Below are 18,524 nucleotides of genomic sequence, written 5' to 3' on the forward strand. Positions count from 1 at the left end.
CATCTCCAGGTGTGCAGTGAGCTTCTAAAATTAGATGGTTCTTGAAACTCCAGAGTATTCAATATTGCAAGATCCTCCTTCATGTTTTTTACATGCAGGATGGAAGTGAGAACTCAAGAAGCAAGAAAAGCGAGGAAACTATTAAACTGGTGAAGTTGGGCATCATTTTCTCCAGGAACATCCTGTTGGCTTGGCCCCCAAGAAAGACAAGTGACACACATCAGGATTCTGAACAACACCCCTGACCACACCTCCCTTTGACATCACATCTACTTTATCCTTAGAGTAACTTTCCCACTTGAAGGATGCCAGCAGAAGGCCAGAAGGGCAGAGTGAGCTTAGGGAAAGCAGCAAATCCCATCTGCATTTTTACTTACTCACAGTTACTGATTTAAAAAAAAAAAAAAAAAAAAAAAAAAAAAAAAAAAAAAAAAGGAGTCTAATCCCCTGGAAAACTGGAGGGGTTGCTTTGGGAGGCAAAGAGCAGGAAAAGGACAACTGCTACTGAAATATCAGCACTGGGCTCCCTGCTCCTGTCGAGCCCTGGGTTTCAGGTGCTGAGCTGGGAGTCAATGCAGCAGCAGGATGAGTGGATTCAAGATATTTAAGTCAGACACTCTAATCTGAACTCCTACCAGCAGATAAGAGAGACTTAAACAGAGTGAGAGCTGGTTTCCTTTTATATTTAGCTCTATTTAAAAGAGACTCATTTCTCTAAGGCCAGTCTTTCAAACATGCCAGTTTGCCAAGAAATATCGCTCTGCACCACATCTGCCAAAGTTTGTAATCCAGAAAAATACACACTGGAGATAAATGCCCTCATTCTTGATTTTCACTTCACTGTGTTTAGAAAAGCAGAGGGCAGTAAATTCTAGGCTGGTTTAATAATCTACTTCAATTTACACGGGCCATCATTTGAGAAAGGTTTTCCTGCAATCTCCAAACTCAGAATAATTGGAATATCAGAATCATTCAGCTCAATGCATTGCTGAACAGCAGAGCCTGAGGAGACAGATCCTACTGCCAACAGAGCACAGAAAATAAGCACTGAGAGCCCCTTCCAATACCTAAAGGGTCTCCTTGGAGCCTTCTCCTCTCCAGGTGAGCACTCCCAGCTCTCCCAGCCTGGCTCCAGGGCCTCCTCTGGACTCTCCCCAGCAGCTCCATGTCCTGCTGATGTTGGTCCCAGGGCTGGGGCAGCTCTGCAGGTGGGGTCTCACCTGAGGGGGGCACAGGGGCACAGTCCTCTCTCTCAACCTGAATTCCAGGTTAAGAACAGCCCTTGATCCCTTCAGGATGTTTTTCCACTGCTGCCACACAAGGCAGCATTGAAATCTTTTCTCCACCATCCCCAATGGAAACATGACAACAAAATCAATTTGGAGATTGTTATATTGACAGAGACACTTCCTGCTGGAGTTATTTCCATCTGAAAAACCACCCTGAGTTATTTCTATCTGAAAAACACAGCCACACTGATGAAAACATTGTTTAAACCATGATTCTGCAAGGAAACCTTTCAGCTCTAGAAAATTCACCCATTCCAGTTCTCATGTATGTCTTGGGAAAAGGAGTTCTGGTCCAAAAAGGGCTTCACAAAACTGATTGGTCTTTTTTTTATTTATCCATAAAGTTTCTGAAAGCAACAACTGACTATTTATCAGGTGTTTTGCCTTCCATTATACCCAAAGCACACACATTCTGCCATACCTGAGCAGCATCCCTGCACTGAACCACACTTCATTAAGCAATTAATTGAGCGATTCAGACAGATTAGGTAGCAATAAAAAATATTTTAAGGTGAGTAACTGCCTTTCCATAGACGTGTTTCCAAAGTTCCCCACAATCTTTCAAGGCCTTTAATTACTTTCAATAACAAAGTCACTTAAGAGCTTAAAAGCAATTAAAAATGAGTTAAGTCAACATTTCTTTCACTGGGGTTTATTAAGCAGTTGTTTGAAGCAGTCCCAATCTCTCCTTCCTTTAGAAGTCATTGGCAATTTCTGTCACTGTAGACTTAATTTTTGTTCACTTAATTCCCTATGCCACACAGGGACAGGTATTACAGTGCTGTTGTAAACTCGCCAAAATTTAGAGTAATATTCCCCAGTTTTTAAAGAGATCATAGTTGGGAGCCCCCCAACACTCAACTACTTCACCTTCCTGAACACTGCACATGGATTATAAAAATTCTTGATAATATTACAGCAAAATAACGAGCTTTCCTCCAGCTTTTGCAAAGGACTTTAATCATTTCCTGTTGCAATCCCAGCACGGCCCTTGCCTGAGGCACATTAATCCTTACCCCACACATGTAGTTCCTGCAGCCAGGTCAGGTCACCGAGCAGGCCAGGAATGGTCCCTTATTAATTCTTGAGTCACTGCAGAGTGTGGATTTCCTCATTTCCGGCATTGCCATTTCCCAAGGTTCTGGTGTGTCCTGGTGCTCCTGAACTTCCCCACTGGCTCCAACAAATCCACATTCTCATTCCAAACACTTTTCTCTGCCAACATCTCCCTCATGTCCTCCTCCATCCTACCCTACACCTACATATTCCACACGCTCTTCTGTTTTATTTCCCAGTGCTGAATCCTTTTACTTGCACAAAAAAACCCAGACTTAGCTCCAAACAATTCCTGAAAGTCTATCTTTTTCCATTCTCCTTCATACAACAGGCAGTGTTTCAATTCTCACATTATTCAACAAGGGGGAATGGATTCCCACTGCCAGAGGGCAGGGATGGTTGGGATACTGGGAAGGAATTGTTCCCTGGGAGGGTGGGCAGGCCCTGGCACAGGGTGCCCAGAGCAGCTGTGGCTGCCCCTGGATCCCTGGAAGTGTCCAAGGCCAGGCTGGACACTGGGGCTTGGAGCAGCCTGAGATAGTGGAAGGTGTCCCTGCCATGGCAGGGGTTTGGAACTGGAAGAGCTTTAAGGTCCCTTCCAACCCAAGCCATTCCATGATTCCATGAACTTCTCACTGTATCACTTTCTTCCATGTAAAATGCAGCTTCCCTAGGAAAGGGCCATGTCAGAATTAGTGCAGAATGCACATCAGAATTAAGTAACATGTGACAGATCCTCTTTTGCCTCTCCACTGGCTACAGTGAAAAATATTCCAAAGCAAAGGGTAGCACCTGAGCTTGTATTCAAGTGTCCTTGCTGTACCTTCCCTCTGAGAACTACAGAATCCCTAAGGCTGGAAAAGACAGCCAAGATCATCAAGTCCAACCTTGAAAAGCTAGGAAAGCTACAATCAAGCTCCAGACCCTGAGAAACAACAATTCCTCTTCAAACAGCCCTGAAAATGTGCCGGGGGAACTACAAAAGAGAATGGTAGCAGTGCCCCTCTTGCAGAGATAAGAAATAAACCATATTATACAGACCACAGTCTAATTTCACAAAGATATTTAGGAGCTCAACTCCCGCTGAACCAATAAAGTTAAATTCCTAAATTCCTCTGCAGATCTGGGAACCAGAGAAGCACAGTTCCTCGAGCTGGTTATTTCACATTTAATGTTTGTTGCATGTTCTGGAGAAAATCCAAATGTACCAAAACCTCCAAACATGCCCCAGTCACCAAACCTTCGCTTCTATAATTCCTTTGCTGTCGCTGTTTCCACAGGAATTCCAGTCCAGGCTGTTTTGGTAGGGGTGACAGGTTCAGCCATTTTATGCTTTCAGCAATCAGAACACAGCTCCATTTTATTTCATGCTCTGCAATCAGAGTTTTGCCCTTAGTTTGGCAGCTTTTTATACCATGCAATAACAATTAACTCCCTTTGGCATAATTTATATGAATCATTGATTTAATACAGATAGCAAGGAAAAAGAAAAGACCTATTAAGTCATCTAAATGACCCAAGCAGCACCACTGGATTGTTCTCAGCAGCACATTTGCTGTGCTTGTTTGAAATGTGCTTGCACAGCACAAGTACAAAAATCTGTCTGCAGAGCAGACATGTTTCACTAACAGATGCTCTAAGTCAACATAGCTTGGAAATCTTGAATTTAAAACTAAATGTTGTACTGCACTTTCACTCCTCCAAACAGGCTTTAATGTTTCTTGAGGGGGTGAGAAGGGGATATTTGTGTTTCAATAGAAAATACTTCCTTGGGAATTTTCAAGTTGCATCTAAGGCTTGCATGTCCAAAGCAGGACCTGGAACCATCTCTTGAGAGGATATGGATGCACTGCAAGAGGATATCCAGTTCTAGGTATATAAATAATACAGACATGCAACATATTTTCAGGATGAATTTTGGTGAATTTTTTTGGTGTTGTGTTGTTTTGTTGTTTGTCTTTTTAATCTTTAGAAGAAAATAAGGTGGGACTTCCCTGATGGAATTCCAAGAGCCAAACTCCTGGCAGATGTGTTTTCTAATCTAAATCTTTCTAATGGGGATTTCCATGTTTCCTCAGGGAACAGCTCAGGTTTGGGGCTGTTTTTCCTGTCTCACCACAAGCTTTCCTTCCAATTCCTCCATAGGTTTACAGATGATGCATGCTACCCCACCTACCAAATCCTTGAGAGCCAGAGTTTAGAAGTGTTGGTCCCACTGTGAACCCTCAGGGAGGGTTCACACACATCCTTGGGGTGGGATTCATTGTGGGAATCCTTGGGGTTGTCCTGAGCGTGGCCAGGATTTGGATACAATGATCCCTGTGGGTCCCTTCCAACTTGGGATATTCTGTGATTCCCTGATTATATCCTGTAATAAATAACCACCCCTCTGGGAACATCAAACCACTGACCTTTACTCATCCATCTCACAGCACACCACTCCTAGGGATGTGGAAAAGCTTCCTAAATCTAAGGGAACAACATCCACCCTCAAAGCTGCTCAGCTTCCTGCTGGGAGCAATCAAGGAACTACCAGGAGTACTGTGGCAGGACAAGAGATGTTTGTAATTAAGCACCTCTGCACAAATGCAAATTAAACGTGCCCCCTGCTTTACTTGAGTTTAGCAGAGCCTGACTCTGCTTTTGCTGGCACAGCTTGGAAAGCTGTGACCCAAGGGGAGGGAGCAGAGGTTTGTGCAAGGAGTGCTAAAACAAAGTTAAGCAAAATCATTTCAGAGGCCACTCCAAAAACTCCCCTCCGTGTGCTTCCTTGACCCACTAAAAGCCTTCTGCAATAAACAGCCAAACACACAGATGTCCACAGCCCTCCTGCAGAAACCATTTGCACTGTAAACAGGACATAAAGTGAGAGGGGGAGAGCAATGCTGTGAATGTGCAAGAATTACAAGTCCTAAATTTCACCCTGTACCTCACAATGCAGTCACTGTTCCTTCACAGAAAGGTTTCTGAGTGGAGATCTGTGATTTGGCAGGACCTTGAGAACCACCATGGGAAGAGAGACCAAAAACCAGAAAAGTGGCTAAAAAACAAGTGGGGCATTAGAACAACAGCAAAGACCAAGGGAATAATCAGGAAAATCCTGCCAGGAACGATACTGAAGAAGGATCACTGTCGTGAGAACTGAGATGACCAAATGACTGCCAAGACAAGGAGTTATTGGGAATAAATCACCTCAGAGCAACATAATCAATGTCTGTCTGTTCTCACAACAGTGACTACATGGTCCCTGTGCCACCATGGCAACCTAAAAGGCTTTAGAACAAAACCTCTGGGACAACAAATCCCAGATAACACTGACTGTGTAGACCATATCCAGGAGAAATTGGACACAATGCAATCCTGCATTGGATAATGGGAACAAAATATTAATAACCACCAAATTTTGACTGCAAGCAAGAACAGAGAGCAACACAGAAATGTCCATGAACACTAGAGCATCACCATGTGCCCACCTCTGCATCAGGACCATTGGACACCTACCAAAATTCCCCAAGCATGGACCTACACCTCATCCCACTCCATGGGTCAGCTCTTGCCCACTGCCTTCCTCAGCATCCTCACAGCATCCCCACCACCACACTGACAGGGCCTTGCATGTCACATTCTGTCACATGCCATCAGATTGCTCTCACTGTGCTGTTAATATGATTATCACCATGGGTCCTACTGCAGGTTTGGGTTTCTTTCCCAAAGGAAAACAAATTCTCTGCAGTCACTCTGGAGACACTGAGAGAAACGAATTGTTGGTATAAATCATTGTCCTTGTCTCCATCATGACCACTGCTGTGTGAGAATGCACAAGAATTAGCTCTAGAAAGTGTCTTTACTGCAAATTTTAACAATGAAAAAGTCCTCAGATCCTTAAAAACCTCTTTGCTCAGCTACAGTAAGGAAGAAGACACAGAGAAAAAACTTGTATGAGTAATAGGAGAGATGTTCAGTGCTACAGATAATGCAGGAAAATTTATCCTCCTCCCTTTTACACGGCCCAAAAATGAGTAATTATGTGCCAGGAGATATCATCTACTCCACAAATCAAGTCACTGAAACTACAGACTAAAAATTGTTTTTAAGAAAGTCAATTTATTAGCGATTACTGTGCAGACAGACATATGAGTGCTCTTGTGTACTTGCTGCATTAACAACCTCTCAAAAGCCACAGGAAAAGGAAAATCAATACTGTGTATTTTTTCTCACATCAATTTATCTACAGCTGAAAAAAAATAACTCACTTCTGTGTATGCCACACATGACATATCCCAGGTTTCCTCTGAGCAAGGAAAATAAAACAAGCTTTTGCTGGTTTCAACCAACCAAACCCTGCCTTGCTGGACTCAGATTTTGCTTTTGATAAAACCTGAAATAAGACTTGAACAAACTCAGAGCAGTCTCAGGCAGCTTGGCACTGGTACACAGAGCCTTTTGTTACTGATCCTGTGGTGCTGGCGCAGGGCTTGAGCCCATTAGCAGTGAACGGTCCACTAAATATTTCATGATTCTGGATTTCAGACGTTTCCCAGGACAGGTTCTATCACTACAGATTCTACAAACGGGCATGACAGTTGCTAAATAAAGGATATCATGCAGAGTAACCTCTCCAAAGCACTCCCAGAGCCTCCATTCGAGAACCAATCTCTACATTTTTTACATATATATATATGTCTCAAAAGTATGTATTTTTTTTCTCTCCAATTACAAAACACAAATTTTCTCTGCATAAAGTCCTTCAGGCTGCTACTTTGACAGGAATCAAAATTAATCCCAGAATGGCATTCCCTGTCGAGCAGACTAATCTTGTTTCCGTCATTTTCTTTTTCCAGGTCACCAGTTTACTTCCCTCAGCCCAGAGTTCCCCACAGACTCTGGGAGGGCTTCTTAAAGAGCTCTGCACTTAGAGTATTTCCCCATCAGGAAATCCTAAAACGTTTCTGCCAGATCCCAAACGGGGCAAAGTCCTCTCCAAAACTAATGCTGCAGCTTTAGTACAATTCCCAAAGACATTGCCTTGCTGCTTTCCCACCGGGAATGCACGGCCAAAAAGCCTGCCAGGCAGAACGTGGCATTCTCCAGCCATGATCCAGCAGATGTTTGTGCAAATCCACCCAAATCTGTAGAGAGGAGTGGCTGCAAAGAAGCCTTGCAGACAGGAATTTGGGGTGCTGGAGCCAGCAGGGATGGAACCACAGCCTGGGATACATCCAGGAGCCAGGAAAGGGAGGACTGTCCCACTGGCCACTTTAGGCTGGAAATTCAGAAGAATTTCTTTACCAAGAGGGTGCTCAAATGCTGACAGTGGCTTCCTGCAGAGCTGGTCAATACCTCAAGCCTGCCAGCAGCCCCTGGTCCATGCCCTTAAGATTAAGAACACGCTGTGAATTTGGCCAGCCAAATTCCTGGGTGATCCCTGTAGGCCCCTTCCAACCGAGCGAGCCTGTTGGACTCTAAAGCAAGAGAGAAACCCTGAGGGCCCGAGCTGAAAAACTCAATATCTCACCTTTGCTCAGGCGTCCAGGGTGACATTGAGGTGCTGCTCCTCCTCCCAGAGACACTTCCATGCCCACTTGGCTCACGCTGCTCTCTTCCAGGATAATCCTGCCCAGAGCCAGGCTCCCTGAGGCAAAGCGGCTTTGTGGGCCGCCAGCAGCCATGGCGCCTCAGCGGCCTTCACTCTCACGGCCGCCTTAAACTCGTCTAAGCTCCGCATAACGCGGCCAAAAACGTTCCCTAAGCCTTAGTGATCCACCAGTGGCCATGGCAGCACAAGGAGAGGTGGGAAAAGAGCAGGAGGAGACATCTCCTGGTGGGAGAGACAGCCCTGGTGGGAGCCGGCATAGTGACGCAGCGTAGGCCGCTCTTGGAGCTGCCGCAACCTGGTTTGGCCACGATTTTTATTCCCTGCCCTCGTATCAGGGCTCACGCACCAGCAAGGCACCCACTCCTCCTGCTCCCATGCTTTGTACGACCCTCTCCCCCTCCCCTGCCCTGCAGCCAAGTGGTCAGAAAGAAATTGCCACTGAGCTCCAAAGTCAAATGTCCCCATCCACCAAAAACCAAAACCTGGAGCAAAACGTGGTTTTTAATCTAAATTTGGCTCAAGTTGACCCCTGCATTCACAACCTGTGAGGAAGCAGCCAACAAGCAGATGTGACTGCTGGATAAGCCTCGTTTCTTTAGGAAGCTAAAAATGGAACCAGCCATCACCATCATCTATGTTTAGACCCAATATTCCAAACAATTCCTCCATTTGCAGCTCTTTTTTTTTTTTTCCCCTCCTGAAGCTATCTCTGGCAGAAGAATTAAACAGCTGCCACTGAGAGCAGGAATTGAGTTAAAAGCTGAAGAAATGCAGCGCTGGTAGCAGAGGTGACGCACCAGCTGGATGCATTCCAGGTCACTGCAGCCTGGCAGGCTCTCCAAGAGGACATCCCAGTGGATCTCAGCAGCACAGTTGGATTTTTCCCCCACGTATGCAAAAGCCATAACTCCTATGGAGCCAATCATTTCACGCTGGAAGCCCTGCAATTCATTTTTGAAATGGCTTGCCAATCAGGTTATTATGTTCAAGCTAAGAGAGGAAAAAACCCTACAGAAAGACTTTTTCATGGGGAAAGCATTCCGCTTGGGATTTTACTTGTCTTCCTGTGCCAAATTGGCAGGAGAGCTGGATAATTACAGTGCTTTTACAAACAAAATTAATGTACAGCAAGTCTGTACATGGCCACCCTCCCATCCACGGATTTTACTGAGAACAGAGCAAAAGGATGCCGGTTTTATTTCACAGTGAAACCCCTCCCCCAAAACAGGAGTATTTTGAAGTAAAATCCCTGTGTACTGCCACAAACTGTAGTCCCCTCTTCCATTTTAAAAGGCAGACAAACTTCACAAAGCAGAGCCACAGAGAACAGGGACAGCATCCCTCAGATCTGTGTTCTCACACAGGAATCAGGATGCAGGATGCCCAGGAGTGGCATCAACACCTGAGATGTGGCCATAGAGACAGAAGAAGGGCTATTATGGATGTTGTTGAGCACAAAACCTTGCTGTCTGACCAGGAGACCCTATTCTTCAGATTAAAATATAACCAAATGCATGTATCAAAAACCAATTTTCAAAAAAGCCATCTTATTATATATTTAAGATTTATTTCCCTTTATTACAGAAGCACATCAGTCCCACTAAGATCCACAAGCAGTTTCCAAGAATCCTCTGCTGCTGCCACAAATGTTCATTCTCTGGATCCTAATTTCTCTTTGTTTTCCCTGTCACATTCAATATATCTCTTATTCATGAATTATAGACTTGCCTGATTTCCCTAACATCACCCAGGAGTCTGCAGTAATTCAGGAACCCAGCAGACGCTGGGGAGGTCCAAGTCCTGGATGCTGAGAGTCCTTTAGGATGAGAACAGACTAAAGCACATCATTCCCCCCTGACTGAGCTGGCCACATTCCTTTCCTTTATTTTCCCTCTAAAATTCCACTCCTAGCAATTCGCTCTCGAGGTGCTGAAGAGATGAAGATGACACACGTGTATGGTCCCAGATCTGCTGGCATAGGATCCATAGTTTACCTCAGAGTGCCAAACCATTTCACTCCACCAAAGCAGTGCTCCTGAGAGCTGAGCAGTGCAGGGAACACTCCTGAAGGACAGGGCCATCCAGAGGGACCTACACAAGCCTGAGAAGCAGGAGATGCAAGGGAATCATGAGGCTCAACAAGGCCAAGTGCTGCACTGCATAGGGGTATAAGAACAAACTGGGAAAAGTCATTGAGAACAGCCCTCAAGAAGGATTTGGGGGTGCTGGGAGATGAAAAGGTGGACAGGCTCTGGCCACATGCACTTCCAGTCCCCTAAATGTGGCCTTTGAGTGCCTGGGGGGGCCAATAAGAAGGAGAGAGACTATTTATAAGGGATGGAGGGATAGGACACAGGGAATGGCTTCCTACTGCCACAGGACAGGATTAGGATGGGATACTGGGAAAGGAATTGCTCCCTTTGAGGGTGGGAAGGCCCTGGCACAGGGTGCCCAGAGCAGCTGTGGCTGCCCTGGATCCCTGGAAGTGTCCAAGGCCAGGCTGGACAGGGCTTGGAGCAGCCTGGGACAGTGGAAGGTGTCCCTGCCCATGGCAGGGGGTGGCACTGGATGGGCTTTAAGGTCCCTCTCAAACCAAACCATTCTGGAATTCTATGACATGATTCAATGATTCCCTATTGCCCAGCAACAGGAGACACATCCCCATTTGCTCCAGAGTCCCAACCCAGATTTTTTTTTTTTTTTGGAAACAGAACAAGATCTGCCATTTCAGCAGCACGCCCACAACACTGGGATCATTGAAGAATTTACTCAGTGACCTTTCAGCAGCAGATAAGCACATACACTCCTTAAACATTAACTCCTTCCAAACCCATATTCATTTTAGCATTTTTTGGGCACTGATACAACTTTAATTTACAGCAACAAATGTCAAAAACATTCCACTGCTTTCTTCAGCTTGTGAGAAGCTCAGCACAGCAATTAAACCACATGTGTGGAGTTAAACACAAGCTCTAGAGCTGCTGCACTGGCAGCTTCTCTCCAACTCTTCATGGTCCTTTACCATTCTAAGAGGCTTTGTTTTTATTGTTTTGGGTGGTTTAAGTCATCCTATATATACTTCCCTGGCAGTTCTCTTGGGGAGGGGGGAAAGAAACATCTTTTTAAGAGGATTTTAAATTATTGTAATCTGAAGAGCAGTTAAAAACATTTCTCACTATACAGTAAGAACAATCTGTTGTTGTTGGTACATTAATCCTGGCGAGCACTTGAAGGGCAGAAACACAATGGGGTGAAATTGTTACAGATGGCCTCAGGGTTATTCCAATACTTGAACAACTGGAATAATGGGGTGGAATTAAAAACATGGGCCCAAGCTTAGGAAACGCCTCACGATAAGATCACAGTGCCCAAAAACAGGAACATAAAACTCTTGAAGAGGAGACAGTTGTGGAAATTAAAAACGAGCCTTGTAGAAGCATAAGATGTATATTCTAGCCCAGATGGAAAAACCATCAATCCTCTTCCACTCAAAAAAAACCTATAACCAGTAGGAAAATTATCTTTCTTCCATTTGGACAAGTAAAATTTCACAAGGTTACTGTAGAGAACAACCCAGAACCAGCAAAATGGAAGAGAGGAGAGATAATCTAATAGGCCTCTTCCATCTAATTTTTATGATTCTTATGAAAAATGACCTGAATAAGTGAAGTTATTTGCCCTTGTCCTCTTTGTTCATATTGGATTTAGTCATAAGGGAAATCCTGCCAAGGATCGTGTGTTTTACTCAATTTACTACCCTTTGTGATTGCTCTATAAAATATTGGATACATGATAGGAAAGGTTATGGAGGTTTGGGGCAGGGGTTTTTGCAATGGAAAAAGAAGGAACAAATTGAGCACTTGCTGGCAGTAAAAATTAAGACAATAAGAACTGATGGAATTTTCTGAGGAGAATGTTTATCTATCAGTCCATGTTCAAAGGATTGTATTTAACCCGAATACGGTATAACTTAAAAAAAACCCCTAGCAATTGAGTATTAAACAAACAGTCTCTTGCAACATTTCAGTTCCAAGTAGGTCACAAATAACACTGGAGTCAGAAGCTCCATCTCTCTGCTGCACAAACTCTGTAATTGCCAGAAGCTGAGGTTTCCTTTGAATTCCCAGTATTTATTATGCTGCTACTTTTGGACTCAGGCTGTTAATCATACGGTTACATTGCTCCTGCTATTACAGCAGAAGGCAAGAAAGCACAACCTGCTCTTCCAGGCTTTGCATTTATTGTAGCTAAGATTGAGCTGTGAGTCCCTTTTGCTGACTCCTGCCTGGAATCCACCCCCAGCCCCAACATATGTGCCCACAGAACCTGGGTCATGCACAGTGCAGCCCACGAGCCATAAATAACACGGAGAACTCTGGCAAAGCCCAGGTGCAGCCACTCACCAGCACCACCAACCCATTCTTGGGGACTGCAACACACTGAGGTTGTTTTTTTCCTCAAGTTATAAAGGCCAACCATAATGATGCAGGATCTGTTAAATCATGATTATGTATTCCCTGTGCACCTCACTGTGCAAGCTGTGTTGTAAGATTCCAGGGAGAAGTTGGGGCATTCCTCCCTTACCATTCAATCCTACCCCAAAACCAAGAGCCTGGGAATTCGCAGCTGCGCCAGATTGTAATAAGTGGTGTCAAAAATTCCAAGCAAATGAGTACCACATGTCTGGGAAGCAGGCCCTTTTCCTGGGCTGACCTTGGAGGCTGAAGGGCTGCCCCTCTCCTGACAAAAGGATTGTAGGAAGAAAAACATCCCGAGTGCCGCCGCATAAGCACGCGGGTGAGATCCCGCAGCCCTCTGCCACAGAGAGCACGAGGCAAGTGCTTGGGATGAGATCAGATCCCATTTCTCAGAAGCTTCCCTAAAAGCCAAATGACTCCCACAGAGTGGGTCTTGTTACCTCACAGACTTGGGTTTTTTTATGAGGGATTCTATAAATCACTGCTGCTGTAGCGTCCCCCATGGATTTATTAAGGCTGTTCTTGGAACGGGTACTGGGACACAAAGGCAGAACAGAAGCCCTGACTCACCTTGTGGAGGGTGGGTTTTTTGCTGCCATTGGAAAGATGGACATGCTCCTCTCCAGCTGTGTCAGACATGAGCATCAGAAGGCCTGGAAATTATACATGTTACTCCTTAACCTCTTTCACAGCAAGGTCCTCCTGACCCTTTACTTGGGATTAAATTACACACATTTAAAAAAACTAATTGTCTACAACGCATTCCAATTACAAGACTAATTATACTTATCTAACTGTTGCCTGACCGACTTGGTCTGGAATCAAACCATGCTTTTTGCTTTATTACATATTAAATTGGGCTGGAAGGCTTTCTGGACTTCTGGAAGTTCAGAAATAGATAAAATAGAAGCATCTGAAGACAGAGCAGATAAAAGGCTGGGCCAACATAGAAGAGCTTTCCAAGTGCACATCAGAAGGGTCCATCAGGATTTAATAAATCTTGGACTCAATATCTTTACTTGAATATTAATTGTTTCCAAAAGACAAAAAAAGCCCAGCTCAGTCCCAAGCTTCAGGAGGGTCTTTCATAGAAACAGAGGATTATGTCAGTCGTTCTTGATCTTGGAACATGTAAATCCATTTTACACTGCTCTCCTTTTTGGAGGCTCTGAACAAGTCTATCAAAACCTTGCAGTTATGTATTAAGGCAATAATTACAATCCAACACACGTGTCTAAATGGGTTTAAAGCAATATGGACCACTGTGCTCAAAGGACAGCAATCAATGATTCCCTCTGTCCTGTCCTTCCATCTCTTCTCCCAAGTCCCTCTCCAGCTCTCCTGGAGCTTCTTTGGGCAGTGGAATGCTCTGGCTGGCCATTCAAGAGAAGTCATTAATGCCCCAAACTGCACACAGCACAAGACTTAGGAACACCAGGTGAGGATGCTGGGCTTCTTTGATCTGGCACGGAGGAGACTAAAGCCAATCTAAGCCCAGCCTGCAGCTCCAGCTCCAAAGGTGACAGAGCAGTGGTGGTGTGAGCTCTGCAGGAACCTCTTCTCAGGCAGCCCAGAGCATCTTGGCCACCGTGCTCAGTGCTCAGCCCAAGGATCAGACTAAGTCCAGGGAGGAAGGGAGATGCATTCCCTCTTTGCTGCATGGATTATGCCCAAGTGAACATCAGCTATGCTCCATCAGAGCAGTCTCAGCAATTAACACCCTCTTCTCACCCATCAGTTCCCTGTCACAGAGTTCATCCCGTAAGGAATCACAGCGTGCATTTAGTTTTCTGCTCAGAATTTGCACCATCTAATTTACTCATAATTAGCATAGATGATCTAATATTCCTTTCTGATCTTAATTCCCACCAAACCCATCAAATCCAATCTCCCTTTTTGTATACGGACTACAAAAGCTCGAGTCATTACAATTCCTATCCGGTTCCACGCTGGTGTAAACGAGAGAATGAGACCCTTAAATTTCCAAAGAGCTCGAAGGCAGCGTTGCATTAATGAACCTCCTGGAACAACCACGTGTCTGTGAAGAAGAATGTCAACTACTTGTATGGCAGCCTTTGAAGGTCTCTCCAAGGAGGAAACGAGCCATCAGCCTGGACAAATTCCCCAGCTGGGTTTTGATGGATCACAAGACAAACAGATCCCTACAAAGAGACGCTGAAATTGCTTTACAAGGCTTGGTACCTCTGACCTCAGCCCTGCTCTGTCCTGCTCCACTCACACAGCCTGAGAGAAGCCCTTCAGATGGGTACACGTGGATTTGGGGATGCAAAGTGGTTGTGACAAAATCCAAGCAGAAAGAGAGCACTTCAATATCTGGGTAGAAAAAGGGGGAAAGAGCAACATTGCTCATGTGAGTGATTTGATGTTTATCTTCCACATCAAACAAGCTGAGACAGTTTTACACATTATAATTCCTAAAACCGTCTGAAAGAGAGACTTTGCAGAAGGGATGGAGGGACAGGACACAGGGAATGGATTCCCACTGCCAGAGGGCAGGGATGGATGGGATACTGGGAAAGAACTGTTCCCTGTGAGGGTGGGCAGGCCCTGGCACAGAGCAGCTGTGGCTGTCCCTGGATCCCTGGAAGTGTCCAAGACCAGGCTGGACACTGGGGCTGGGGGCAGCCTGGGACAGTGGGAGGGGTCCCTGCCCATGACAGGGGTGGGAATGGATGGGATTTAAGGTCCCTTCCAACCCAAACCATTCTGGATTCCATGAAAACACCTGTCAGATCAATCCTGCTGCTGACATCTCAGTCTGTTCTGGGAGAAGGCTGCTGCTTTTTCTCAGGAATTCATCAAGTGGAAAGTTGTTCTGTGAACACAAACACTTGTGCACCCCACACTGTATTAATCTGAATTCCAGTTTCCAAAGGAAGTTTGACATGAGTTCCTAGCACACATCACCACTGAAATGTATCATTCTTTGTTTCCTACGTAATAAAAAATTAAACAAAGACTCTCAAATTACTAATTAGATGCCATTGCTTAAATAAGTGCACAGAAGCAGTGGCCAAAATAAAGGAGTTCTAATTTTAATGAAAGGACAGCAGTGTACGACTGATATTTGACCAAGCAGGGAGTAGAAATTTCTTTTAGAAAAGCAAAAGCTCAATTAAAAAAACAAGTTTACAATCAAATGCTTTAAATCAGCAAGCTGGGATTCTTGACTTAAATACAATTGAAATCAGCAATAGATTTTAAAAATAGATTTAAAACCACTAGTAGGTAAATGACATAACCATTTCTTCTCCTGGCAGACAAAGCTACAGGATCCCCTTTGCCAAGAAAATAGGAAATTTTAAGAGAAATTGAGATTTAAAATAAATTACACCTATTGCAGCCCTTCCTCATATAAAATACAATAATAATCCAAAATATTGTTTAAGGAGAACAATAAAAGGAAGGCAAAAAACTACCTTAAATAGGATGGTGAATGGTAAAATCCAGCTCTCCCACCCTTCCTCACCAGGAATGCAGTCGCATGCAGGCTGTGTCTATACACAGGAATATAACAGGAAAAATTAAACCGGGTGTAACAACAAACAGAATGGAAATGGAATCCATTCAGATCCTCCCACTATCGAATTCCTCGGATGATGACTGTTGGAATGGGCCTGAATTCAAAATACAAAACTCCAGAAGATAAAAGATGTTAGTTCACTGCCACTCTGCCTTTGCTAGGACTGTGTAAGGCACTCGAAGAGTTCAGAGCATGATAAAAATCAGCTTTTTCTTCAGCTCTCACCATTACTTTTGAGTGGCACCAGTGCCAAACCCTAGAGCTACATGGGCTTCTGTGCCATATAATTCGTCCCTGCAAAACTTTTATCCAAGAAGCCTGAAAACAGCCTTGCAAGGGAAATATCAATAATTCCTTTCCAGGGATATTAAAAACAAAAATCCAGACAAATGACAGATCTTGCCCCAAGTCACACAAGAACTTGGCTCCTGTGTCATGCACAGTCCATGTCGAGTCCCTGCTTTTGTCTTTCCCTGGCCTTGATGGCATCTCTTGCCATCTCTTCCCCTTAAACCTAAAAAAATACCCTGGCACACTGCAAAAGAGTTAATTTCCAGGAGGAAAAAAACCATAACTTTGCCTTTGACAACTGTTTTTTAGACTGAAATATCCTCTTGAAAAAGAGAATTTTCCATGCTGGAAAGGTGTGAAAGCTCTCCAGCTATTCCTTGCCAAGTTTTAATCAGTATAATCCAGGACTAACTTCCCAAGCATGGAAAATAGGAAGGTTTTGGGTTTTCCCAAGCCCACAGGGAGTTCTGCTGCTGAGGGATAAATAACACAAGTCAGCTCCACTGCAGCGTTCCGTGGGCTCCAGCAGCTCCATTCATAATTCATGGTGTTGACACATCTACCTGCTGCTTGGCAAAGATGAGCACAGACAAACATGACATGGGGAAGAGCTTTTTCCTTCTCTCACTCTCATTTCTACTCTCCCAACAGAAAAAAAAAAAAAAAAAAAAAAAGGAATAGGATGAAGAAGCAGAGCAGGGATTAATCCCAGAAGAATAAATTTATTGCTTCCACGGAAGCCCCTGGCTGTCCAGAAGAACATATGTACACTCACAGAAAGCAAGCCTTACATATTATTTGTAGACGTTAAACATGGTCATTTACCTTTGTAATTATCAGTTTGAAACTGCAGGGAAACAGCTATCCCTGTGAAAGGTAAACAGCCAAGAAGCCAAGAGTGTTTAGATGAAACTAAATGTTGTCAAAACTGAATGTTGTCAAACATGGAAAACTTCTTAAGTCTGATAAGTGGGGAAAACTGACAATAGGAAACTGCCTAATTTATACAATGCCAAAATGGCCTGGGTGGAAAAGGACCTTAAAGATCACCCAGTTCCAACCCCAGCCATGGGCAGGGACACCTTCCACTGTCCCAGGTTACTCCAAGCCCCAGTGTCCAGCCTGGCCTTGGACATTTCCAGGGATCCAGGGACAGCCACAGCTGCTCTGGACACCCTGTGCCAGGTCTTTCCCATCCTGACAGGGAACAATTCCTTCCTGATATTCCATCCAGCCCTGCCCTCTGGCAGTGGGAATCCATTCCCCGTGTCCTGTCCCTCCAGGCCTTGTCCCCAGTCCCTCTCCAGCTCTCCTGGAGCCCCTTTAGGCACTGGAAGGGCTCTGAGCTCTCCCTGGAGCCTTTTTCTCTCCAGGTGAGCACCCCCAGCTCTCCCAGCCTGGCTCCAGCCCTGGAACATCTCTGTGCCCTCCTCTGGACTCTCTCCAGCAGCTCCACATCCTCCTGCTGTTGGCCCCAGGGCTGGGGCAGCTCTGCAGGTGAGGTCTCACCTGAGCACAGGTGCAGAGGGACAGAATCCTCCCTTTCCTCAGCCCAGGGCATGGAGGTTTCCAAGTGCCAGTGCACACAGCCAGGCCATGTCCAGCTTTTTCATCCCCTAAATCCTCGTCCCCAGGGCTGCTCTCCAGCCATTCCCTGCCCAGCCTGGGTTTGTGATTCAGGCTGAATGAATTCCAGGAGGGTTCCCTCTCCCCTGAGCACACACCATGGCCATTAGCACACGGTGACAAGCTGGGGTCATGCCGTGGAACACTCCAGCATGTGGAGTACCATGCATTTAGTTTGTATGCAATTAAGACCATTTCATTGTCTCATCAGGTTCCCTCTGATACCCAATTAAGTAATAACACAAGGAAAGTGCTCTTAATTAATGAGGAAAATGCTCTACAAGATAGACACAGGTGTGTGTATCTCAAGTAGGGCCTGAAACAGTTGAACAGATCATTTAATCTTTATTAAAAAAACCCCACTCAAATTTGTATCTAATTACCTCAATAGCAGGAATCTTTCTGATTTCTTCCAAGGGGGTTAAATTTCTTTGCAATATTAAACAATCAAGTGGTTTATAAAAGACTCAAATTAAAACTGACACTTGGAGTGCAAGAGTGATCACAATTTACACATCGTTATCCTGAGGATGGAACAAATGGGTTTGAACCATCCTTCTCCTTGCAATGTTTTTACAAAATCAGTCTCCTCTATTGATACTGAATGAGCACATTTGTGTTTATTCTTATACCAGCTCTGCTAT

General features: G+C 44.7%; 1 protein-coding gene across 6 annotated transcripts in view; it reads right to left on the minus strand.

Moving 5' to 3' along the window:
* Nucleotides 1–18,524, minus strand: part of FAM168A (family with sequence similarity 168 member A) — a 129,111-nt gene that overhangs the window by 94,807 nt on the left and 15,780 nt on the right. For 2 of the 6 annotated variants that reach the window (XM_088158713.1, XM_014888720.2), the window contains exon 2: nucleotides 12,990–13,072. The exons of the other annotated variants lie outside the window; for them this stretch is intronic. The gene's annotated coding sequence lies outside the window, so the exon portion shown is untranslated. The remainder of the gene's footprint in view (nucleotides 1–12,989; nucleotides 13,073–18,524) is intronic. 6 annotated transcript variants of the gene reach the window in all.

This window comes from Sturnus vulgaris, chromosome 2, assembly GCF_052056855.1.
Source record: "Sturnus vulgaris isolate bStuVul1 chromosome 2, bStuVul1.hap1, whole genome shotgun sequence".
Classification (NCBI taxonomy): Eukaryota; Metazoa; Chordata; class Aves; order Passeriformes; family Sturnidae; genus Sturnus; species Sturnus vulgaris.